Source organism: Echeneis naucrates, chromosome 3 (genome assembly GCF_900963305.1).
Source record: "Echeneis naucrates chromosome 3, fEcheNa1.1, whole genome shotgun sequence".
Lineage (NCBI taxonomy): Eukaryota > Metazoa > Chordata > Actinopteri > Carangiformes > Echeneidae > Echeneis > Echeneis naucrates.
Genome location: NC_042513.1, coordinates 19,913,349 through 19,939,460, shown reverse-complemented (window position 1 = coordinate 19,939,460; position 26,112 = coordinate 19,913,349). Strand labels below are relative to the sequence as shown.

Below are 26,112 nucleotides of genomic sequence, written 5' to 3'. Positions count from 1 at the left end.
ACTCCCTTGTGCACCAGCAATGACAGATCTGTCACATTTCTGGACAGCCGGGTCACACAGTGCAGAAGTCTTTATGAACACAGCATCAATTCTGTTTTAACTTCAGCTTTGCAGACACTGTCAGAGCAGATTATTTTACTGCATGCAGCGGACACACAGCTAACAGGTTTTCAACCGTACAAAGACACTGAGACATGCTGAGCTGTTTTTCTTTCTGCACTAAAGAGATGATACATTTTGTAGCAGTGTTAGTGGCTCCGATTTTACACAACATTGCTTCACTCAAACTCAGATAATTCTGACTTTGACCTTGTTTGGTAACCATTGGTGACCACGGATAACAGCAGGCTGTGGACCCTCATCTCTCCTTCAGTTTCAAGAACTGTACATTACCATTACACAAGTGAAAGGATCAAGTGACTCATATAACCGGCTAAAGGTATTTTATACCTATTTATACTTAAAATAAGCAGTACGGAGAAGGTGACTTTCAAATGTTAACAATTCACACATACAAAAAAATGCATTTTGGAAGGAATTCTGTTAAAATTTCTCAACCTGAGTGTAATACTTAGATCGACAGTGTCTTACATTATTACATGTAACACTGTCAATGAATTACAGCATTCACTCAACCCTGACGCAAAACATTGTTGGCATCTCATATACCAAAAGTCAAAGAGTTGCCTTTCGGGTCTCATCCACCTGCTGCTGCTGCAGTAGTTACCATAAGTTATCATTAACTGTCATTATTAATCATTTGCATAATCGGTTCTGCCATTGTTGTTTACTGCTAGTAGTTACAAATGCACATTTGGTGGTAACAGTCATTAATCCTCTGTACATCTGTATGTTTTTCTTTTTCTTTCTTTAATTGTATTTTGCCTCCTTTCCGCCTCCCCTCTCTTTCCCTCTCTCACTGAACCAAAGCTGTTGAGGCAGATGGCTCTGCCAACCCTGAGTCCGGTTCTGTCTGAAATTTCTCCCTCTTACTCCGGTTTCCTCCCACCGTCCAAAGACATCATGTTTGGGTTAACTGGTGGCTCTAAATTGTCCGTAGGTCTGAGTGTGAGTGTGAGTGGTTGTTTGTCTCTGTGTCTGTGTGTTGGTCCTGTGATGAACTGGCGACCTGTCATGGTTGTACCCCACCCTCGTTCAATGTGAGTGGGGATTGGCTCCAGCAGCCCCTCGTGAGCCAGAAAAGGATAAGGAGTAGAAGAAGAATCAACGTAGTACACATCATGCATCTTGTAGACTGGCTGGAGATCTAGTTTGAGGTCATTATACCTGCACTAAAGTCTAGTTGCTTTTTAAATGACTTCCCAGTGTTTACTGCAGACTATTAAATGACCTCCAGGAAATTGGCTGAATCACTTTAAAACGTGCAGCATCCCTGGCTTTGGTTACACTGAATTAGCGCATGCTGCCATGTAGAGAGCTCATTGAGAAGCTTAAAGGAATTCTATAGTTATTAATTATAATTCAATTTATCATTTAATTAGCTTGCTGTTTGACTGTGGGTGACAGAGTAAGTGAGGGTTTCCCAGCTGTAGTACACTGGCCTAATCACCATTCATGTACAAACACGCTGTTTGTGCTGGCGTTGGCTTCATCAGCCAAAAAGGGTTCGTTTGTGGAGCTGTATGCCTCTCGTTCCTTACTCCTTGACAGTCAACATCTACATGCATTCACATATGAATGCAAGGTCTGGTAGACTGTCCTAAGGAACATGGTCCGCAAGCTCTCACCAGCTGAACAATCGAGAATGATTAGAGTGTCCAGAAGAAAGGTTTTCTGTCATGATAGGCTTCTGCAGAGCTTTGTTAGTACCACATATGCAAGAGATCAGAGAACAGAGCAGGGCAGATACACTCCTCCTCAGCTACACCTTCCATCTGGTTTCAAAAAAGCAAGATGACGATGGACAAAATATGAACTGCAGGCTTCATGACAGGAGCACACAAACCGATGGATAACATTACATGGGTGGTTGGTGGTTGGTGGTTATTCTAAACTTGTGTGAAATCGTCGGACCTTTCGGATCACATAATTCATTATGACTGCTGACCACTAAGAAGAGACATCAGATTCTTATCGTCCATCAGTTTCAGCCTTTGAAGACATGGCTGCCAGCACGAAAATCTTTACTAGATTCCTAATGAATGAAGCAAAGCAAATGCATCATACAGTGAGGTTTGCTGATCTGGATACATTAGGTTCATGGTTCGATGTTGTAACTGTCCAGTCATGGGATAATCTAGTCATTTATTTCAAGGAGGGTTTATCCCAGGTGTCACTGGGTAAACCTGAACAGGTCGCCAGTCAGTCACACACAGAGACATGCAAATGATCAAGCTCACAAGCATTTTTAGAATCACAAATGAAACCAAAGTGCTTGTCTTTGTGTGTGGGAGGGAGCCAGAGTGCCCGGAGAGAACGCATACAGCCACAGGGAGAACAAGCAATCTCCGGAGGCCCCAGCCCAGGGAATTAAATCCAGAACTTTCTTGTAGTAAGCCAAAGATGCTCATCATTATGTTGCCTAGCTGACAGTCTAGATTTAGCAAATTCCCATAGGAGCTGGAGTGACTCATACATCTGGTAATTTGGAGAAAAAAAAAGTGACAGAAATCATGTATTGTATTTTCATGTATAATGAAAGCCATTGTCTAATCAGGAGGCACACATGTTACAATCTCAAGGCCAACGGGCTTCTGACCTGGCAGTGAAAACTGATTTATTTCATGTTTCTGTCACAGTCCTCAGAGCAGCTCAGAGAAAAACATTACATTTTTGCTCACTGTTGTAAACCATTCTTTTCATCAGGTAAAACAAAAATTCTGAAGAGAGAAGAACAAATGTAGATATGAATCAAAATTTGTAATTCAAAGCTGAGTACCTCAGTCATGTAAGAAATGAAGAAAAATTTACTTTTTGGCGTCACAGAATCAAAGAGCTTCTCTCTGCAGCTGTTCAACAGTCATAGCAATATATCAGTGAATTTCCACAGAGGGTTTTTGAGAGGTTCTAAGTAGGAATCAACGTCATACCCACAAAGGGCCAGGATCCTCCTGAGTGTTTGTGTGCATCCCCAAACTCAGAAGACAAATGGATTTATATGCCTACCAGGAACCAACAGGGGAAAACGCGTAAATTACACCATGGTGATTCATGTGCGATAACCTCCACTAATCTAGGACAGCATGTCCCATCTGAGACGCTTCAGTGTGTTTCACACAAAGTGCTTTTTGAATTGTTTAGCATCATCTGAAGCACCAGTCTGTGCTTGGCAATATTCGGAAGCAGATTATCTTCATGCCCACTTTATACCTCAAACAGCCATTGGGTGCATGTTGTCCATCATTTGCAGTTCGTTCAACACCACAAACTGTCGAAACAATCTCTTCCTCCCAAACGTTTCATGAAGTGATTGCTGTGCATCTGTTCCCAGTGACAGCATTTCATCCACGTGAAAGAAGAGGTGATCTGATGACTCGGGGACAAGGATGTACACTTGCCGATGACACTGGGTTTGCTAATGCTCTTGTTCAAAAAGAATGTGAAGTGATTCATCATCCCATCAAATGCTCTCTAGCTGTCATACACAGGTCACACAAGTATGAACAAAGACAGGAGCCACTTAAGCGAGGAGTTCATGCATAATGAATAACTAAAACTTGTTCCGTCTTGGTTTTTTTTTTTTTATTATTATTCTAAGTTGAAATGGTTTTTCTGAGCTGTGGGAAACCATGAAACACTTTATTTCTCAATCTTTCTAGAAGATTGAAAGCAGACACTTCACAACAGTCTGTAAGGAAGTAAGCCCCAGAAAGGATTCTATATGTTTCTATGTGAAGTTACATGTATGTAGTTGTCTCACTTTCAGTGTAATCATATGAACTTATTGACAGAGCTGTAAGATGAAGTGCCATTACAAGCTTTTCTGTTTGAGGTGATTTGACTGTAAACCTGTGTAACCTTCCAAGTCAGCCACAATTGAACTGAGTGAAAACAGGTGCTGCCAGCAATACCAAAAAGATTAACCACGATGAATGGTTTTACCCGACTGCTACAGATGCAGCAGCTTGCTGAATTTAAGAGGGACATTCTCATTATCTCACAACTAAATGAACTGCTTCAATTTCCATTTGTGAAAGGATACACACTGTACCATGTAGAACAAACAGTGGTGTAAATGAGCAAGTTGGTACGAACACACGGGTTAATAAATACCAAGGAGCACTCTTAGAATATAATTTGACAGGTGACAAGTGTTTCCCGGTGCAGCTAATTGTAATCAATTATTGCATGACATAGGAAATACCAGACTTGTGAATGACTGGCCCTTAGGGCCCTACACCAACCTGATGGAAGCAGTTGAAATTCTAAGTTAGCGGTTGTGAGGTATCAACAACAATTTGTTTGGCATTCCTTTGTACAGCGTTATCGATTATATTGCTCGGCTGTTTTAATGACTTGTCAACGTTCCAATTTTCCGTCAACACTGTTAACACACCAACAGTGAGTCGGTCCCCATAGAATCCTTTCACGTCCTGAAACTCTGTTGTCCCGCCTTTTCCTTTTTTTATTTTCAAATTCCTACTATCCTTCCTCTTGTGCCAGTCTGATTGACTTGTCCCACCCTGATTGTGTTCCCCATTACCTTGTGTATATACAGTCTGCACCTCCTGTCGCCGGGTCTCGTGCCGTAGAACTAACCATCTCACAGTTAAGTCCATGTCTAGTTTCCTGAGTTATGTCGATCTCTGATCTTTTGTGTCAAACTTAAGACTTTTGTTTCTAAATCAATAGTAATTTCCAAGCATTTGCTTGCATCTTCTATTTCTATTTTTGCTTTTCAATTTCCACCAGTTTGTTTCCTCAAACTTTAATTTCCCACAGTTTTATTTATTTATTTATTTATTGAACATTATAAATAAATATTTATTAATTTGCTACTTTGTCTCGCGAGTAGTGCATACGAGTTCAGATTTGGGTACTGTTCTTTCAGAAGCCGTGTGTGTTGAAAATGACTTGTGTTTCAGAGCAAAGTGCACTCAGTATGGAAGAGGCAGCACACAGGACTGAAGATAAATGGGAGTGTATGTGCGTCTTGGCTTTGCTACTTTAAGGACACTTTATGAGCCCAGAGCGACTGTGAAATTTTGATGACATCCTAGCTTTACTTTGAAAATACACTTCCTAAAGAAAAATCTACTTAAGAATGGAAGGTGGCTTTTTCTTTCTGAACTACACGGCAACACATGTGAACACATTTGGCAGCTAGCGAACTGAGTTGACACTTTGTTACTGTGGATATCATAAAACCCATCTCAAACATTTACAATTAAGCCCCTGGAGAAACAAGCTGCATGTCTATAAATAATGTGTAATATTATACCTCTGGGAAGAGTTGGGTGGGGCACTGTTAGCTGCATTAGCAGCAGCGCTCCCTGAGGTCTTGCCAAATGCTGGGCATATGGAGGTGAACAAAATCTGCTGACACATTTACATGCACACACTTTTCTTTTTTTCCCCAGGTACATTTTTGTCTGAATAAATGTTTTGATCCCTGTCTCGTCTACAGGAAGACAAATCCATCACAGCCTCAGGAATGACATTCCAGTGCTGGAGATAAGCTTACAATGCACTCCACCCAAATTGGAGAAATCAAGTATACCAAACAATGGGCTGTCATCCTCACTGTGTTGTTTCTGCAGTCCAGGAGCCACTGAGCTTCACCGGCTCTGTGGCACTAACAATGAGATTCACACTGTCCCCTACAGATCCTGACCCCTCCTTGGAATCCCAAAACAACCATTAATACTCACACAGTAACAACAAAACGCTTGTGCAACCTGGCGACAGGCTGGTTGTAGGTGAATGTGGTGCATATACTACTCAAGCTTTAAAAGAAGCACAGCCACCACCTCTGTGGTTTTTGAAGGAAAGGAAAAATCAAACACTTCTGAAATGGGGTTACAGCAACACAACACAAAAAATTTTGTGATGATGTGCTAAATTAATATAAATTCATGCCTATGTGTGTGACTCATAGTTAATGAGCATTATACGCATTATGTTTACAGTACGTTTAATTCACGTGCCTTGCGTGGTTTTCCTCTGGGTACTTGTTTTCTCCCAGAGTCCAAAGGCTGGGTTAACTGGTGACTCTAAATTGCTGATAGGTCTGAGTGTGAGTGGTTGTTGGTCTCTGTACGGTGGCCCTGTGATGGACTGTGATGGATTGCCCAGTGTGAGCTGGAATGGCTCCAGCACCCCACCGCACTACCCGGAAACAGATGGGCAGAAGATGAGTGAATGAAAAAAAGCAATCAGTGATTGATAGGTTTAATATGGCTGCCTCTTGATTACATCTTATCTCCCACACAAATGTGTTACTCTTGTATTTGTCTGACTTAACTTTGTATTCCCTTTTAAGTCACTTGTATTGTACTGCCATCTGACATGCCTTTTATTCTAAAAAAATGTTATGTTAATGTTTGGATTTATTAACTTATACAATTTTACTGCTCTTTAATTTTACACTCCTGTTGAAAAACGTATCTGTCCATTGGGATCAATACTTCATTTTACAGCCTGCTGTTTCTGTTGTGGGGCCCTGTGCATAATTTGTTTGGCAAAAGTATTAAGCTGTCATATTTTTTTTTCTTGTAATATGATTGCAAAGTTCATCTTAAAGCAATGTCATGTTTCCAGACATGTTGTGTAATCTTTTAGTACAGCACATTCTTTATTCCTCAACAGTCATATTTCACCCTCAGTTAGGGTTTCAGAAAAAACGCTTGATGGCAATAACGCACTATATTTTATTTTTATGTTTTTAGTGTTAATGTGTGTGGTCACACATCGCACAGTGTGTAGAAGACATGGTCAATACATGTCCATCAGTATTGTATTGTGTCATAATTGTGCTAATTTTTACATCAGCAGGACATTTCATTTACAGCTTAAAAGCACAGTTTCACAGTGACAGTGAAGATCGGCATTAAGGAATTTAGCTGTGATGGTTAAGATGACGGTAAGAGGTTATGGAATGTATCATATCAACAAGTGCCCGCATCAATGTAGAAGACGTTTGTGCGTACGCACGTACATGCTTGCGCGTTTCCCATTCCTGCAAAGCAGTCCGGATTCAGTTGCAAGAAAATAAGATTTGGGCACATACTGAACATGCTGCCCTCAACCTGATCCAAGTACACTTAACAAGGTTAGCATGAGCATGAAAACATACCACAGGACACAGATGAATGTATTCTGTCAAACAAGAATGCACACATACAGACATTGCCTGACATGGTGACTGATTTACACACTCAACAATGCATGTGTATGTGGTGGTGCACGTACGCACATGACATGTGGCACGTGAGGTTGAGCCTTAGGCAAAATGAAAACAAGAGTCCAGATGTTTAACATGGTCTTGTGCTTTAAACAAATATTGTCCAATAATATTTCCTGCAAAGCTATGTTATCTTATAGCTTGACTCAAACGTGCAGAAAGCGTGATTCACTATGATCTCTTTGACTGTAGGAGTAATTACAGTAAGTAAAATTCTAAAAAGTCTCTTTAAAAGTGAGAAGGAATTTCAGTTTCTGATTGACAGAAGTTACTACTTCATCATTGTTGGACGTCAGGATCATGGTTAAAAGAAAACAAAGTTGCCTGTTATTAGCCAGCAGTAAATTAAGCATTCAATGTTTATCCGTTTCCCGGTTGTAGGGGGTGCTGGAGGAAATCCCAGCTCACGTGGCGTAGGGCCGGGTAAACCCCGGACAGGTCGGCAGAGATATAGGCAATTTAGAGTCACTGATACATCTGGACATGAATGTCTTTGGATTGTGGGGGGGGAAACAGAATAACCCAGACGAAACCAACACAAGCACAGGGAAAACATGCAAACTCCAGAAAGAAAGCCTGTGGCCTGGGAATCAAATCCATCAGCTTCTTACTATGAGGCAACAGCACTAACCACTATGCTACTGTGGTGCCTGCAGGTGCTTATGAAATGTTCCAGAATAATATCTTCTTATGGGAATCAACATTTCATATGAAAAAATATATTTTTCACCCTATCTGCTGCTTCTAGCAATTGAACTGGACTGAAGTCAGATGACTTCCACGAGTCATGAACACAATGACCACAAGACGATATTTTTATATGCCCCCTCCCCCGTCATATGTTTTGTCCAAGCAGAAGCAGGTTTTTTGAAATGCGGGGAGGCAACTAGAACACAACAGGGAGCTTTGTATTGATACCTGCAGGCTACAATGGAAGAACAGGAGCAGCAAGGTGCCTTGACACAAAATGACAGGCCAATATTCTCCGCTTTCAGTTTTCTGACTCTCTAATCCCTCCGTCGCTACGATGAAATGATGAAATCTCACAGGAGCTACAGTAAAAGAGGAAGAAGTGACCTCATTAAATTTGGCAGTATAGCATCAACAGCGGTATGGAGTGTGATTCGCGGCGAGCCCTCCAGTTATGCTGTGCAAGTCCTGCACGGCCCACAGATCACAGCAGCTGAAAATGTAAGTGTGACGAAACTGAAACACATGCAAGAGATGATGAAATTTATTTGACATTAGCGATGGTTGGCTGTGTTGAGGGGCTAGGTGTTGGTGTTCTGTGAAAAGGGTTTTCTGTATTTTTGTATACTCCTGATTGCCTGACAGTACTTTTAGTGTCTTTGTTGCTGTCGGTATGCTGAGCAGGGTGAATAAGAATGCAGGAAGAGCAAAAACAATCCGAGTATTTAAACCCAGTGTGATCATCCAATCTTCCCCAGATCATCCCTCTTCTCCTACGGGTAGCATCACGTCTTGGCCCCTATCATGGATTAGTAGTTTTTGTCCGCTGCAGTTCACTCAACTCGGGTTTAGGATCGTATCCCTCTCACTCAGTCCCCCAGATTTCTACATTCAGGCTCCCCGTTCTGGATCTGTGATACTCTGTTGTGAAATAAACCAATCTTTTTGCAATTCTGTCAACATTGTGGATCTAGCTCTTTGCTACTGCCTTACAGATATATTTTACTTAGAGCTGAGTCCTTGGGTGAGGAAGATCACAACTTCAGGAAATCTATTGTATAAATACATACATATTCTGGGAAAAAAAGCAAAAGAAAACAAGCAAAAAAAACAAAAATGTACTACTTTCTGTAGGACCAGGGGCCTGTATCACGAAGATGCATAACATGCCCATGATCTCTTTTCGTTATCTGGCTCCACTTGCCCTGACATCTGCAATCTGCATAATCAGTGTCAGAACATTTTTTTCTTGGGGGGGGGCAGCTGGTAAAATGTAGTGCCTCAGTATGCTTCCACCCAGTTGGTCAGAAAGCTTCAGAAACTGAATGCAGACCTGGCCTGAACTCAGAATTAACTAGGAGATGCAACATTCACACCTGCTTCATGCAAACCTTATCTGTATCTCCTCAAGACCTGAATCACTGACTTGGAAAGGTACTACACTGCACTTTATTCTGGCGAAGGCTGTGTTTGTGAAGGTGGGCAGATGGGAGGATGGAAAGAAGAGGTAATACATGCTGGAGCTTGTGGAGGTGCTGCAGGCCTAAAGCAACAAAACCTTTAAGAAACCATTTCATCCCTCCCACGGACCGTACTGCAACAGGAGGAATGAAGAGGAGCCCACAACTTAATAGCTAAAAAATCTCAATTTCCTGATAGATGACCCCTGACACAGCAGGGGGCTGCTCTAATAACTGTCTTGGAAACATTGTGGATAGAGTTTAATCAGATCACCTATTGTCAACATTTCTTGCCAAATGGTCCAACATTTGAAAGTCAGATGAGGGGAGGACACACACACACTTATTTACACAGACAGGAATGCCAAAACAAAATACATTAGCAAGTCCCATGTGTGAAGGGAAATAGTTGCTTCACTGGCTTGTCATGAGCAGAAAATGGAATATTTCCCCATCCTCTATTAATCTGGCTAAATCTCTTCTGCTTGACAGGCGTGCTGATTTTTTTTTTTTTTTTTTACCTGCGATGCACATCATGTATCCACAATGTGTAACATAACCTGAAGCTTTCCTATGCAGCCACAGCTGAGCGACTATCAAAGCTGCCAGGAAAAATCCGTGCTTCTTGTCAGGACAGGAACAATCTATAAAGCCAAACACATTTGTAAATGCTGATGCTACTGCAACTCAATACACTTTTCCTCAGCTGAAGTCTCTCCCTTGCTAAAAGAGAGGCGTAAAGCCTGGGATCTTGCTGGGTGTAGTGCTGAGCCCATTTATTTTCAGGCATCTTAAAAAAAAAAAAAAAAAAGATGCACAGCTGCCAAAGTTAACGATTATTTGTATTTAATTCCCAATCCATATTGAAACACATCACCCTTGAGTGCTTTTGAATTTCCCCAAGGGGGTGATTAAAGTATTTATGTATCTATTTAAATAGAAGGCATCAATCTTATTTCCTTGTCTCACTTTAGCTAATGGATCCCCAATCCAATCATAAGGAGACTGTTGTTGGTTTTAATGGACATCTTTGGCTGCTGGTGACTCTGAAAAACTTTCAAGCAACATAAAGGCATCCTTTCAGACTTCAGTCATGCCGGTATTGTTTTATAATCGCACAGTAAGTATGTTTACTGGGACAAATTCCACTGCCAGAAAAATGAAAACACTATGTTAAAGGCAGTTTACAAAGCTGATCTGGTTTTCTTAAGTTTTTCTTTTCTGATAGACTGATAGACTAACTGCACTGCCTTAAACAGAGAGAAGCCATTGGGAGCTTCTAGGCTGAGGAAACAAGCTCCTCAGAATAACATCCAAATAAAAGAATATTAACCGGAAACTGACCCTAAACCTGATACACTGAGGCTCTTTGGGGCCTTTAATTTGAAATGGATCCACAAAGTCCTAAGTTTGTTTAAAGAGCTATAGTAGCAATTTTCAGAAGACAGACAAGAGTGGCTGAAAATAAGGCTTTGTAATGAGTTTTCAATGTGACCAGTTCTCCATATCAAACAGACGGAGTTACCCACAAAGAAGTGCCATCTTCTAACCTCCTCTGAATAATAATCTCACAATAAAAAAAAAAAAAAAAATCACCTGCTTGACTGTAAATCATGCGTTTGGTGATTTTGTCAGATAGGTTAATAGGGTTCGGGTTAGGTGCTCCAGCCATGTATTATATGGATGATGAAGGACACGTTAGAAGGGATACGTGTAGCACTGAACAGCTCAAACAGCTCATATATAATATTCAGGAGGAGTAACCTCCTTACACCAGCACACCAGTTTTAGGGGTGCATTTACTGTCAAAGATCCACTTTTCCACTTAGTTCAGGCAGATGACTCGCTCTTTGAAAACCATGCTGAAGTTAATAACATTTTGAAGTTGAAGAGAGCCCAACGGGAAACATTAAGAGACAGAGAGGGGAATCACCTGCAGCACTCAACCTCCCATGCTGCCATCTTAGTTTTTGTTTTGTTTTGTTTTGTTTTTAAGAAAAGGAGGAGGACAAGGCCTGACTGAGGACAAATGGAATGGAATTTAACACGTTTAATTTTTGCTGATTATTCATGAATCCTCGGACCTACCTCGGGGGAGGCATCTTATTCACTGGGAGGATGTTTGGTTGTGACTCTGAAATAGTTGTGGCAGGAGAAAGCACACTAACACCACACAAGTATTTCAAAACAAAAGACAATTTAGATTATTTCATTAGTCTCTTGAGTCCAAGTCCTCGACCTCGCAGGCCTGAAGGAAAATCACGCAGGCCGGAGAGGCGTGTGGGCCTTACAATGCCTAGGTCTGCTCGAAAGCCTTTTATGCTGTCTGTCATTCTGCTCTCAGTCAGTCCAGTTGATGCTCATAACATCCTTATTTCTCTCTGACAGGGGTGTTTGCATACAAGTTCGATCATTCATAAGTTCTTATTAGAGAGCTGCCTTCATATATTACTTCCATGCTAATTAAGTGAACTGGATCACATGGGGCCAGGACTAATGCTTGGTTTAATCACCATGTCCTTCAATTTCATACTGAGCTTGGAAAAACTGCTTTTTTTGCACCACCCACCTGGAACTGACCACAAAAAATTTTTTAAAAATGAATGTCCTATTTTGCATTTTTAAATCCTTAATCTCAAACCTCTTAATTTCCGTTTGTATCCTCTATAATTGATTTTGTTAAACAGTTTGTGAATTATATTAATATGTTTATTTTAATTGATGTTCTTCTACCTTGTATTTTTATTATTTTACTTAACTTGATTGCCAATGAAGGCTTTGCCTAATGATTTTTTAATTGCAATAAAAACACAATAGTTCTCACATTAACCTTATGAACCCCTTAGATCATGATTACATCAGTGCTAAAATTGTTCAGTACATAACTACCTTTCTCTTGTTCTGTTATTACTCTCCTAATGTGCACATTACTGTGCTGTCTCTTTCATTCAGTAACTTCTAAGACTTTATCAAACATGTCCATGTATGGAGTAATCCTTGGAAGCGTAGTAATTTAATCTCATTAAGTCCACAGAGGAGATGATTTATTTAAGTGTGTAATGGCTTAAATTAGATGTTGTTCATTTTCGGTCTCTTGCTAAGAAAAGCTGAGTTAACAGAGTTAACTTCTTCTAAAAGCTTCGTGGCAGGAGCTGCAACCATGTGATAAATCTGTTTCGAGCATGAGTTCCAGAAAACAAAATGTCACTATTAAAATGTCTGCTGATGGGAAACAGTGATCTGTAACCATCCTGATTCTAAACCTGTTATTTAACTGGTAAGCTGATCACGTAGCCCATCAAAGTTTCAATTATCATGAAGCACAAAAAATACATACCAGCATGTCCTAACGCCACCGCATGTCAGGTGCTGTGATGGTTGAGAAGCCAGTGTTTTAGGACTAAAGTAGCTATTTTTCTGAACAGGAACATTAAACTGTTAGGGGGGCCGCTGGGCCACAAATTTCCAGTTTGTGCTTTGGGAACATGTTCTGCTGCCCTCAAGTTCCCATAAAGTTTTAAGTTTAATACAAATATCTTAGTTTTTGGTTTTTAACCAAATCTTACATCATCAAAAGATATTCATTCTTTTTTTTCCCTCTTTCTGTCCACTTATTCAATGCTGATGAAGACTGGTATGAGACTAACTCAAAAATTATATCCAAATATTGTTGAATTTTCAAGTCAGGCACTGACTGAGTTTTTTTTTTTCCTTGTTTGTAATATTCTATTTGAAAGTTTATTAATTTAGTCGTTACCTGTCTAACAAAAATCTGTCCAACAGACCATCATTAATAAACTTTCTGGGTTATAACTGTAGGCTTGCTGTAAAACAAAAATCACCCTAGCTGATGGGAATTTAAATTAGTTCTCCATCTTCTTCACTATCAAGGCTTTGTCCAGAGTTCCCCACAGGGAATAGGTTTAATTTCTAGTGCCTGTAAATAGCTTTCTTATTAATATATGCCTTGCTATAATGAGTGAGTTATTAATATAAAATCCTGCATTTTGCAGACCTCTCTAAAGGGGAATTACTCACAGCCGTGAGTCAATGATGCAAGGTAATGGTGCAGAACCGTCTGGTTCTGTGCGGTCTAAGATACTGCATCCTTCATAGGCAGAGACTGACAGTTTGCTCAAACACAGAGGATTTTCTCACTCACAAATTACTCTGAGATGTGTGGCTATGATATGACAATGCATACAAGACAAATAAGGCCTGACTCACAACTGTGTTTGTTATATGTGCAGGGAGGAGAATATGGGAGAGCTGTGCCTGTGCTCCACTCCCATACTGCACCAGTCCCAAATTAAACCTCCACTGTAGGGAAATGGTATACCATTGGCTACCACATAAATCACAGCACAAGCTTAGTGTGCACCCAAATGATATATATGCTACTGAAATTCAAACTTCTTGCATTGGACACACGGGACGCACCTGGACTTCTGAAGTCTGGTGATCACCAGGTGTTACTTCAACTGGTAGCACTTACAAATTGTTGACGCTAAACCAAAAATGTCTACTTTACCATGATGCTTAATGAAAAGTCTAGTGAACTTGTGTATCCACTGTCCTACACCAAGTCAGATCCAGCTGGAATATGGAGATCCATCTATCCCATGAAGATCCATTTTTCCATTGGCACAGATCACACTGAGGATGCTTTGTCATGCTGAAGCTGATGGATACGTTCAAGGAACCCTATCAACTGTCCACCAATGTGAGAAGAGAGCACAATTATTGTTTGGTGGGTGGAGCAGTTTACAGATGTTTGCCAAGTAGAAGGACTGCAGGCGACCACAGCTCTTTTACAAATCCTTTTCGATTGGATTTTAGTGATTTGGGATCCGCTCTACTTCCAACTTCCCACAGACTTACAGCAGATTCTACTTTTTGGGCTTTACTCTGATTCCTAAAACTGATAAACCTGTTATTTTATGCAGTGTTTCCTCAATTACCAAGTTATTAGCTGTAATACATATTCACAAGCAAAGAGAAAGTGACCTGCAGTAAAACCTGAGACTGGATGTAATCATAAAGATGTTTTTGGACATGGGGCTTGACTGTGTCTAATGGAGCCTACTTGGACAGGATTTCCATGTAGCTCTGCTGCTCAAAGGCAAATAGTTAAATTTTATAGATTAACCCATGAAGGTATCAGTGTCAGCAGTGTGTTACTGTCTGTGTGGGTGAAAAACACTCATATGAAAACAGTACAGATTTTAGGAGGCAGGCGAATCTGCTTATCTGTCAAAAGGACAGTAAATCGGAGCAATCAAGACAGGAATGACACCATGGGGTGAATAGGATCTGTAGAAACATAAATTTATCCTCAGCACCACATTATCTTTGTGATGATAAATCAGTTCAATCTGTACTCACCAAGGTGTGACAGTTATCTTTCATTTAGCATTCCCCTCTCTCTCTCTGTCTGTGCGTGCGTTTGAGCTGTATGATGGCAAAATTTTATGGTCACAGTCATTATTGATTTAGAAGAAGGATAGAAAACACACACATGAGTGTGTGAAAGTGCACACATGAGAATGACAAACACGGCCATGTGTTAGCACATCACAGCTCTGAACCAGATGCTTAGCCTTAACTCATAAAAGAACTTTGACTATGGCTGCTTATCAGTGACACCCTCCATGTAATAATACCACGATTTATGGTTGCACGTTATTACACAATGGAGCACTCCCTTTGAAAAATAATTAGTTTTGCAAATGCTTTCTGCAGTGCATTTTATAAAGACCAAAAACCTGCAGTAAATATTGTGGATGCGCAACCATGACAAAGAATTTAGATTCTGACAGACAGGAGCTTTTATGGCTTTTAATGAAGTCAAAGCCAACAGCAAAGTTCAGTCTTTATTTTCAAGTCTTCTTCAATACAGCATGAAGTTAATTTTAACGGTCCCATCTAGAGGAAAACAGACCATAAGGCAGGCCATGCATGCAGGCACAGCTAGAGTACAGCACTTCTACAAAATTACAAACTTCAGGCTTCAAAATGTCACGTCACAAGCGATTATGGTGAGTTAACATTAACTTGAAACCAATGAGACCAATCACAAACAATCTCTTTTGGCATACTGGAACAGCATCTCTAAACTCTGCCTCACCTTCAATCGGAACCTACCCTGTTGAGGAATTCCTTATCTGACCGGCTTCAGGATTTTCTATAAAAAATGAAAGCTAATATCGAGCATGCCTTCAACCAGCCAGCCTGCTACTCTCCAGAAGGCTATCCTTTCACGCTACCTTAGCCTGAACCCCAGCTGAATAGCTTCTTAGATTATGATCCTACAAACTTTGAGCAGACCCCGTTATCTTATGACCTGAGTTGCTTTTGCTGGCAGATATTTAGGGGTTGGAGACACAAGAAGGAAGTGTGGGCTTCTGCAATGTTAATCTCCCAAAATGCCCAGCTCCACAAGAACTCCTGGCTGGGCCATGAGGATTAAGGTAAACTGAGTGCAATGCAGTGAGCACGGTTGTTCCCTCTTAGCATGAAGGGTGTTTAGAACATTGAATGATGTTTGTGTTGTGACTTATTCAACATATAACTGAGTGGTTAAAGTTTTTTAAAATGTGTCACGTTTTTAAAAAACATAAAACTAAAAATACAAAAATATATACATGTAGTTTGTATGAGTACCTAAATTGGAACCCTAACAAGTTAAGATTTTTGAAAGGTAATTTTTACAGTTCCCTCAGAGCGAAAAGTGGCAGGAGCAAATTTTCTGGCTCACTCAGACTGAAATGAAAAGATTAGTCTCATCTGAGCATCCAGTCCAGATGAGTTTACTATAGCTTACTACAGAGACTAATAGCAACATCTAAATCTAAACATTATGGTTGTTATACATGGCCTCCTTTCTATCATTCAAAACAGCCACTTAAATGTCTTATGTAACTATTCACGTGTACCTCGATTTGTAATGGTTGCTACAACCTTGTAGCACATGGATCTGCAGCCAGGGGATCAGTTCCACCCAGAAAAAAAAATAGAACAAAAGAGAAGAATAGGTTTGTAATGTTTCCAGTCCCATCACACTAATTATCTCCCTCCAGCACTGAGGGGAAATCTCTCATGGTCAACCTGGGGTTGTTTGGTTTCGTACTTCGTCATACTGAAGACACTAAGGGGTCTAGAGTCCTTTTACAGAGGCTGAAAACACCCTGGCAGTAGTGGAGAAGAAATGTGAGGAGGGAGTGAGAAGGCATGTTTTTAACCCTCCAGAGTATACATGCTGGGGTTAAAACAACCTGTGCATGTGGACGCTCAGAGAAACCCAACAAATCATGACAGAAATGTTTTTTTACTAACAACTCCAAGAGTTTGGTCTAGAGCTGAACTATAAAAATAAATTTGTCTGTGAGTTGGCCCTGCGATGGACTGGTACCCTGTCCAGCGTGTATCCTGCCCTCGACCAGTGTGAGCTGGGATTGGCTCCAGCTGCAGAAGTGGTTAAGCGGTGTACAATGAATGAATGAATGCATGTTTTAAGGAAATGACAACATGCACCCACTGTGAAGCATTCATCATACCAATGTGTAAACACTGTGTAAAGATATGAAACCTGTTCTTTTTTTGGGGAGCGCCACTCCTATCAGCAACTAAATAAATAAATACATAAAAAAAAAAAAAAAAAAAAAAAAAAAAGAATCAGCGTAGAAGGCAAAGTGCTGTTGCACTTGTCTAACTGAGTAACTGTGTACAATGTACACTTTCACTAAGTTTCACTGAGCCGTAAGTTTTTGACCACTCACCTTCACCTTCACACTAGTTTTCTTTATTTAATTCTATCAACTTATATAAAATTCACTTATCTTCACCATGGGTTTAATTTTTTAGATGTCTGGTATTTTATTGACTGCCTTGAGATAAATTTGGTTTTCAGTAAAACAGAGTCATCATAAGGGCGTTTTCTTCAAAGTTTTTTTTTTTTCCATTCGTGTTTGCTCTTAGCAGAACTGACAGCTTTTGACTTTTTGAGTCAATGGCTGTTCTCGTGGTTATTGCATGCAGGAGGAAGTGGCATTTAAACAATCATGTCAAGCCTATCAACTCTGCACATGGCCACTGGCTGCAGGCTCTTTCTCTTTCACTTCACTGACTTAATCATTTCATGAAGGTTTACAGGATGATGGAAATGCAAAAAAAAAAAAAAAAAAAAAAAATAATAGAAGGACTAATACTTGAAGAGGGAGATGATAAATCTTTCTTGTCTTTTGTACGTGCCTCTCCTTTTCTGCAAGCTTCATTGTCTGTCATTAGGGGAACATCTGAGAGTTATGAACCCATCAAAGGCACCTCCATCTCCTCCCAGCCTCTCCGTCTCTCCCCCTTCTCTTTCTCTTTTGTTTCTCCCTCAGGTTTCAGAGAAGAGTTCAAGTTCATGTTTCTATCGAGTTCAAGTTTCCCAATACTTCATTGTACTTCTCTGCCCTGTAAGTCTGCTATCAGTTCTATTTCTTATCTTATCCAGTGCAATGTTGACTTTGGACTGACTCACTTGCTGTCAAAATGTACAGTTGGAAACATTTGGTAATTTTTCACCCTGGAGTTGAAAAATAAACAAACTGCTCATTAGTTTGGCACCATCGCACACATATTCAGCTGCTTTCCCTTTCACTAAGACTATCAGGCATAGAGCATTGACATGTCTGATTTAGTGAAATGTAAAGACAAGCGTTGCTACTACGTTGATGCAGTGTAAAGCTATATTACTAAACTAAACCAAACTGCAACAACAACCAACTACAACAGCACCTCCAGCCTGAACAACAATTCAGGTTTTATGATCTTACAACCGATCCTCCTGAAATAGGGCACTGGCTGCCATGATCAATAACAAACACCTAGATTAGTACCAACACTAAGGTTCATGCTTCTGTCGCCTTGGTTACAGTAATGACAGTCAGGGTTTGGTTAGGTTTATACACAAGACCTGTTTGGTCAAGTTGAAGACCCAGTTTTGAAATAAATACCCCAAGATCGATTTTCACCTCACGTTACCAAATTTCTCTTGTCATCATTACAATGACAATTTCGATGGCTAATAGGTGACAAAGTGCTTTCACATGGAAATTGAACACCATTCTCCTGTTGACCCATTCAACCATCACAGCTTCACAGAATTTAGTTTTTCTATAGACTACTTCACTGCACTTTTCCCTTTTCAGCTATCATCATTACTGCTACCACTAGCTGTCACCTAGCAACCGAACCTAATGATGAGGTCATCATAACCATCTGAAGAACTAACGTTGGTTCGCTTTTAGCAGCAGTAATGTTTACCATATCCACATGGTTAGTTCAGCTTGTTGGTAGCATGCACTAATTAGCATTACAGTAAAGAGCAGTACATTTATTAAATTAATATTTAAATTTTAGTTTGCATTGTGCAGTTTTTGGGAAAGTGCTAAATGTTTGCCTCCAGTTCTGAAATTGTACAAACTTTTCTTTGTGTCAGATGTTAAACCAGCTAATGAGTCTCGTATGCTGCTGTGCAGGGTCATCAGACCAAGTGAAACACTAAAAACAGCGAACTGACATTTCAGATGGAAATTACAAACATCTAAATTGCTCTCAAACTTGCTTTTCTCTCAGCTGTTTGGCACTTAACCACTGAGGTAAATTGCCTTCCCACCCAACCCCTCCTCACCCATACATCAACCCTGTTCAAAATGTGCACTTAAAGGCTACAACAGGAAAAATGGCCAAAGTGGAATGCAGTGCAGTAACCAGCTTATCTTCAGACTGTTTTAAGACAGCAGCCTGTTAGATTTAATCGCAGTTCTCCCTCAGTGAACAGCTTTAGTACTGAACTATTTGTTCTCCATTCATCTATCCATCATCGATTATTTCAGCACATTTATCTGTTTTCATCCATCATCTGTCTTTCCATCTTTTCATCCATCCATGCATCCATCTGCCCATCCATCAATCATCCATCAATCCATGCACTTCTCCATCCATTTAAATCCTGAATTGAATTGTACAACTATAAAATAAAAACATATGCCATCACTGTCAGTAGAGCAGTACTTTCTGGATCCAAAGATGTGCACATCAACTAACGCTGCAGAAAATAACAGAAACTGGGTGATGTGTTGCTGTGGATGGAGTCACCTGGAACAGCCTGGTTGAACGAAGGCTAATATCAGTTTACACAGATTTACCTGTTTGAGTCAGACAGACCCAATTTTACGGCACTTGTGTGTGGTAATTTAGTGGTTCGATGGCTGGAAAAAAGGTGGTCCAAAAGAATGCACTGTTTGATAGCAAGGTAGAATGGGAAGATTTGAATTGATGGAAAATATACACTAGATCATCTTTTTTTTTTTCCCCCTGTGGGCATGTTTTTAGGGGCTAAAATGTTTTTCTCCACAGCAGCTAATCACTCAGCTTCTAAGCCTGATGCTCCTGATCTGGCTCTAGTACAGGTAATTTTTTGAGTGCATCTACAAATTAAGGTTTAAAAAAAAAAAAAAAAAAAAAAAAAAAAAATTAACGTGTTTCCTTCATGTTATTACTCAGTTTCAGTTCAGTTCCTGTCTGTAGCGTGATGAAGAGTTCTCTAGTCCTGGCAAATAAAGTTCAGAGTGAAACAGGAACTTATTGTGCAGACAGAGAATTTGTCAAACTGATGATTACGGGAATGTCTTCATCTGTTTATGGTTAATTCTGGGATTGGCAGTTAGATAAAATAGAATTTTATAGAACGCTTGCACAGAAATTTGAAGCAGTCTTCAATCCAGAAAGTGCATTTCCACATGGGCCCCAATTTCTCCGTGAGTGCGATTCATAAAACACAGTCATCACACACAATTTCTGAACAAAAGTATTTCTATATGCATTTCTGCTTTTGTGTGTTCACATAGTTTTATTCATGCATTTGCACAGAGTTTTATGTATCTAGTCCTTGACCTTGTGTGGTCTGTATCATCCTATGAACAATACCGAATTTGCCATGATCACTTGGCCTTTTTAGAATGCATTTGTCCAAATCTTCCTCCATGTGATTTGTACGTTAACTGTAATTTGGCATGTATCTACTGTTGCTTGTTGCCGTTAATGTCACTGCTGGCTGCACCGCTAATAGCCCCTCAAAGATAACAAAAACGAACTTGAATTGCCACCTGAATGAACTTTTGCCTATTCAAGAGCATTTCCACACTTTTTAATAGCAGCATGTTGAGATCGCATACACGTTCAAATATGAGCTAATTTTGTCTAGGCAGACCTTGTAAGTCACATCTTGGTATGAATAAGTAAGGCTCAGTTGTCAGAAAATGTGTGATGCCAGAGAGCGAGAGAGCGAGAGAGAGAGAGAGAGAGAGAGAGAGAGAGAGAGACTATAGTTTAGTCTGATCCTGCTTTGGGTCTACAGAGGAAATGAAACCTCGGGGCACAAAACCCTCACTTGGTCAATAAAACCAGGACAGAATTCAAATGCTCTCAAGGTGAACCATAAATATTCATGCACAACACAATCAAAAGATTGTTTCCTGATCAGTAGATGTGTTATCAGCTTTGAGGCCAAACATGTAACAGATCTGTAAAAAAAAAAAAATAAAATGAATAAAATTTCTTATCAGAAATCTATCTTCCACCCATAAATTAACTCTGGGCACAATGAATCCCTTGATGCATCAGTTCACTGGGGCTTTATGCATCCTGAGTGTAGAGCAGTGCCACAGGTCTCCTAAACTGCATGCCACTACTCTTTGGCTATAAGATAACTTCTTCTGCTGTTGTGGAGTTCTGTGCTGAGTGCCCTCCAGTGCAGCTTTTACTTACTAATGTCAACAGATCCCTCCAGGCACCAAGCAGTAAGACTTGTATAGCAAAGAGCTCACCAGAGGAGACTGCGGATTCTACACTACTGCTGTTAAACAGAAAATGTGCCTTTAAAGTACATCCATCCACTCCATTCCCAGCTTCCTGCTGTGTAAACTCAAAGTCACCTTCATTCCACAAGTGTTTCCATAGAACGTAAGTCATAAATATAAAGACCAGAGGACTCAGATGAAATATTGATTACATAAACCCAAAAATGTATCTTCTTATGGATATCAATGCATCAAAAATGTCAAATATGGACATTTAATATGATGGATTAAAATCATAAAAGAAGCCTGGCCATATATAATTAATCATAAAGTTTATGCAAGTGAACTGTTGTACAGCAGTGTGAGACTAGTTTCTGTGTAATCTGCCGTCCTCAGTCCAGTTTAACTCCACCAATAAATAAATAAATGCATACATTTCACTGTTTCTCAATCACTCACTTTAACACATTTGGAAGGACTGATAGGACAGCAAGACTTTGGAGGATCAACATTTATGAACACTTCTCTTTATATTTTCATACACCATCTGTTAAAAGGTGGCCTTAATGATTTCTTCAGCTTCTCTAAACTAAACAAATAGTAACAGCCCACAACTGTTACTATTTTGCGGCTTTGTAGGTCTTATATGAAAAACACATTTTTTCAAATTTTCCTGGCTCCACTCAAGTTCAGCTGCCTGTATTTAAAAAAAAAAAAAAAAAAAAAAAACATCACGCTAAAAAACAGAGGAGAAATAACTTGGAATATCTGCCGGACCTGAACATTTTTATTGACATTTTCTCCTGAAGCTGAACTTCCACACCCAGTTTGTGCTGCAGTTTCATAATTTGTCATAGCAGTTAGTTCCTTTGTGTTACCCTCCAAATCTAATATTGTTTCCTGTCATCACATTGAAGTCAGTGTTGATCTTCAGCCTACTGGATGGAACGACTGAGTTTCAGCTTAGAGATTTTTACAGCCCTGAGAAATTTAATGTTGACATTGTGGATTCTCTGCTGCATTTTAAAACAGAGAGACCTTCAACAAATGGCACCAACCAAGGTGTCCTGAGTCACCACATCCCAACAACAACTAAATGTATTTTAAAACATTACACATAGATCAGTTATAACTCTACCCTAAAATGCAACCTCCTGTAGAGTTTGACTTCTGCAGCACTGCTCCTCTCTACCAGCCTGAGTGACTCCAGTTTACACTGGAACCAAAGCACTTTAAACCAGAAAACACAACTATGATGGTAAATCTATCAAAATACAAGACCAAAGATTAACAAAAATATGACACTGAAATGAGTATCTACTCTTGAGTTTTAAACTCCCACAATGTCCTCAGAGAAAGAGAGAGACAGAAATGTAGCAAAGCATCAACTAAATTCCTACTAGAAAGACCAAATATAATCATCTAAGACTGATTAGTGGGAGACTAAAATTAAAATGTTAGAGCTGATTTTAAATCTTTAGCTCAAGACATTCTTATTCACAGGCCTTTTATTTTTGTCTCATTCATATCTTTTATCTGTTTTAATGTGATAATTACTTTTCCCTGGTTGCATATCATGTCTGTTTTGACTTGTTTCATTTATTTTTAAAATCTTTGTACAGTACACTTCTTTATCTTTAGCTGTCTTTGTGCTTTAGAAATGAACCCTACTTAATATAAGTGATACCAAGAAATCTCAAATCATAAAAGCCCTTTAACATATTATTATTGCCTTTGTTAAAGATCATGATAGTTAAAAGCTTAACGAATAATCTCAGAGTGCAAATGATCAGATATTTCATTACATGGTGAAACACAGATTGGAATTACCCTTGCCATGTCTGCTTCTTCTATGAGATAAAATTAAAATCAAATTTATTTATTCATTCATTCATTCATCTTCTACTGCTTATCTGTTTCTCTGTCGCCGGGGGTGCTGGAGCCAATCCCAGCTGGCATTGGGCGAGGTCGGGGTACATCCTGGACAGGTCGCCAGTCCTGTCCAGGATGTATTAATTAACCTAAACATGATGTCTTTAGATGATGGGTGGAAATGCAAGCACAGGGCAAAGGTGGTTGCATCCACAACCTTCTTGTGACCACTATGTCGCTGTGCTGCCCTTCTCTAAAACAACTGCATGTAAAAAAAAGAAAGAGGGGGGGGACAAAAAAAAAATATCACATTTTTGTACATCTGTGTCAATGTGTCAAAGGCAATGTGGGACAGTGGGCATTAATTTGGCTTCTCAGCTGTCATGGCACTGAAAACTAAATATATATCCCAGCTCCTTACTGTAGACAATTTGAGAGTGGCAGTTTCAAACCTGCAACCCAGCTTTGAGAAACTGTGCCATGCAAGAAAGGCCCACTGCAGCCACTAATGCAGGGATGTGTGAATTATTATGTTCCTTGGACCTTTATGTTACCATTCAATTGTATTCTTATGTTCCATTGTTACTGTGATGACAACTGGCATTTTGACTGGCATGCACTTTTTTCTCTGGTGCCATTACTGATGTTACTTTACATTCGTCATGTCAACACATTTTGAGTAAAAAAAAAAAAAAAGCTGGTGTACCATTCTGTTAGGGCATAAAAAGGCCAGTGGGGCTTGAAAATGCCCCCCCTGTCCAAAGTGGGGAATGACCAAAAAAAAAAAAAAAAAAGTCAGGAGACACTCAGAGCAGAATACATGCTGAACACATTCTCACCCTACACTACACCCCCCTCCCGTGCGTGCCACTCACTCACTCACCAGTCGAGCCCCCCCCCCATCAAGTGCCTTGATGTAACTGTGTTATGATTTGGCATTATATAAATAAATCTGATTGATTTGATTTTGATAATTGATCTTCCTGCTGTAACTTTCACATCTGTGGCATCATACTAATGACTCCAATCAGCTGACAAGCCACATGTAGTGTCACAAACAGGAATGCCCAGAAAGTCATGGCAGAGGTTGTTGTGAAACACTCAACTTAAAGAGTAAAGGTACAACTTGCGCTCATTTTGTAGAGAAAGCAAGTAGTAAATATAACACACAAAAGGAAAGAAATTGTGCAAACTGCCTTAAAAAAATGTAAGGGGGGGGGGGGGGGGGGAGAAAAACAAAAAAACAAAAACAAAAACAAACTGACCACGCCTGTGGGTGTGACCCCTCCATGACATCAGTCATTGGTTTGTGAGCTGCCATTTTGAAGCCCCAGGTCTGTAATTTGGCTGTTACCATTTTTCTTCCCAAGCAGAAGAAAATGTTTGGAGGAGAAGGGGAGCTAAAGAGGAGTGAGGGCCGGATCTGACCGGCTCTGTGCTCTCTTCTGATGGTCAGGCAAGTGTGTGTGGCACAGTCTGTTAATCACCTCCAAATGTGACCATCAGAAATAAGGGTCAGAAATAACAGGGAGGTGCTGTATAAAAATGAGTTGCCTCCTGATTAATTTAAGTCATTTTGCGCTGATGAAAAGGGAAAAGCCAGACACTGACAAAGTGTGTAATGGATGGCAGATTGTTTCTTAAGGCAAAAAGATTTATTTTAGAAGTGTAGTTATTCAGGAATTTTCAACCCAGAGGAAAAGGGGACTATGCAAAATTTCTAGACATCACAATGGTTGGAAAATAAACTGTTTATTGAAGAACACTTGAAACTAGAAACTGAGACTATAAACTAGTAAATTCAAAAATGTATACTGAGGTGATAAATTATGGGACAAGTCAAGAAATCAGACCGACAAAAATCTGATTTATTTTCAGGTTACTACCAGTGGAGCTTTCCCCATATTAGACAGAATGCAGGTTTAAAGCTCTTCCGACCCAAATCTACATCAAGCTTTATAATCAGACTTTTGGTGAATTTCACCTGATCTTCCACTTACTGAATCGATAGCAATCGAAGTATTAATTAAAGTTTTCTACAGCACTGAAGCTTTATAAAGAAATGAGCTGATAGTGAAGAAGACTTGACTTGATCGTTTTGATGTTTTTCACTGTGTATGTGTCTTCCTGTCACAGTAGAAAGAAGGGGGCATGTCTCTAGGCTGTACCTCCTAATGTTCTGTTATCAAACAGCACAATAATCCAGTCGAACAGATACTGAAATCTAAAATGAAAATGGTGATTACTTTTTGCCTGCATGCCTAGTGGAAGACCCCAGGTAACATGTCTGATTAACCACGGTCAACTGAATGACTGTGGTTCAATAGGTTCGTTCTTTTAAGTTCTTTTTCGTAAATATGAAACATGAACTCCACTACAATCTACTGATTCCCAAATTTGAAAGCAAATCAAATACTGTCGCTAACAATAGTTAGCTAGCTGACATTCACCTCTTACATATCCATATAATAATAATAAAAAAAATTAAAAAAAAAATTTTTTTTTTTTTTTTTTTTTTAAACCGCAGTTCTCACCATGGTGTTGTGTTTGGGAATGAAATGAAAAGAAAATTGCCTTTTAGATGAGTTTATTAAGTGTAATGGGCCAATGTCTACTTCAGAAGTATTACTGTTAAGGTACATGAAAAAGAAAATGTTTTCCATAGCTCCATTGCTCCTGAGCACAGCAGAAAGCTTGTTAATTATAGCAATTAAAAAAAAAAGTTAATCATGGTGCCTAATCAATCGTAGCCTTGCATAATTCATATTTTGCCATGTCATGTACCTGATTTCTGACAAAAAATGTGTTCACAAAAGGGAGGACAGAGGGCATTGCTTGGCAACTCCAAACTCCCAAATATGAATTTTGGTCTTCCTCTGAA

The 26,112-nt window shown here is 39.7% G+C and overlaps 1 protein-coding gene across 2 annotated transcripts in view; it reads right to left on the bottom strand.

Moving 5' to 3' along the window:
* Window positions 1-26,112, bottom strand: part of cemip (cell migration inducing hyaluronidase 1) — a 122,214-nt gene that overhangs the window by 63,044 nt on the left and 33,058 nt on the right. The window lies entirely within an intron of this gene.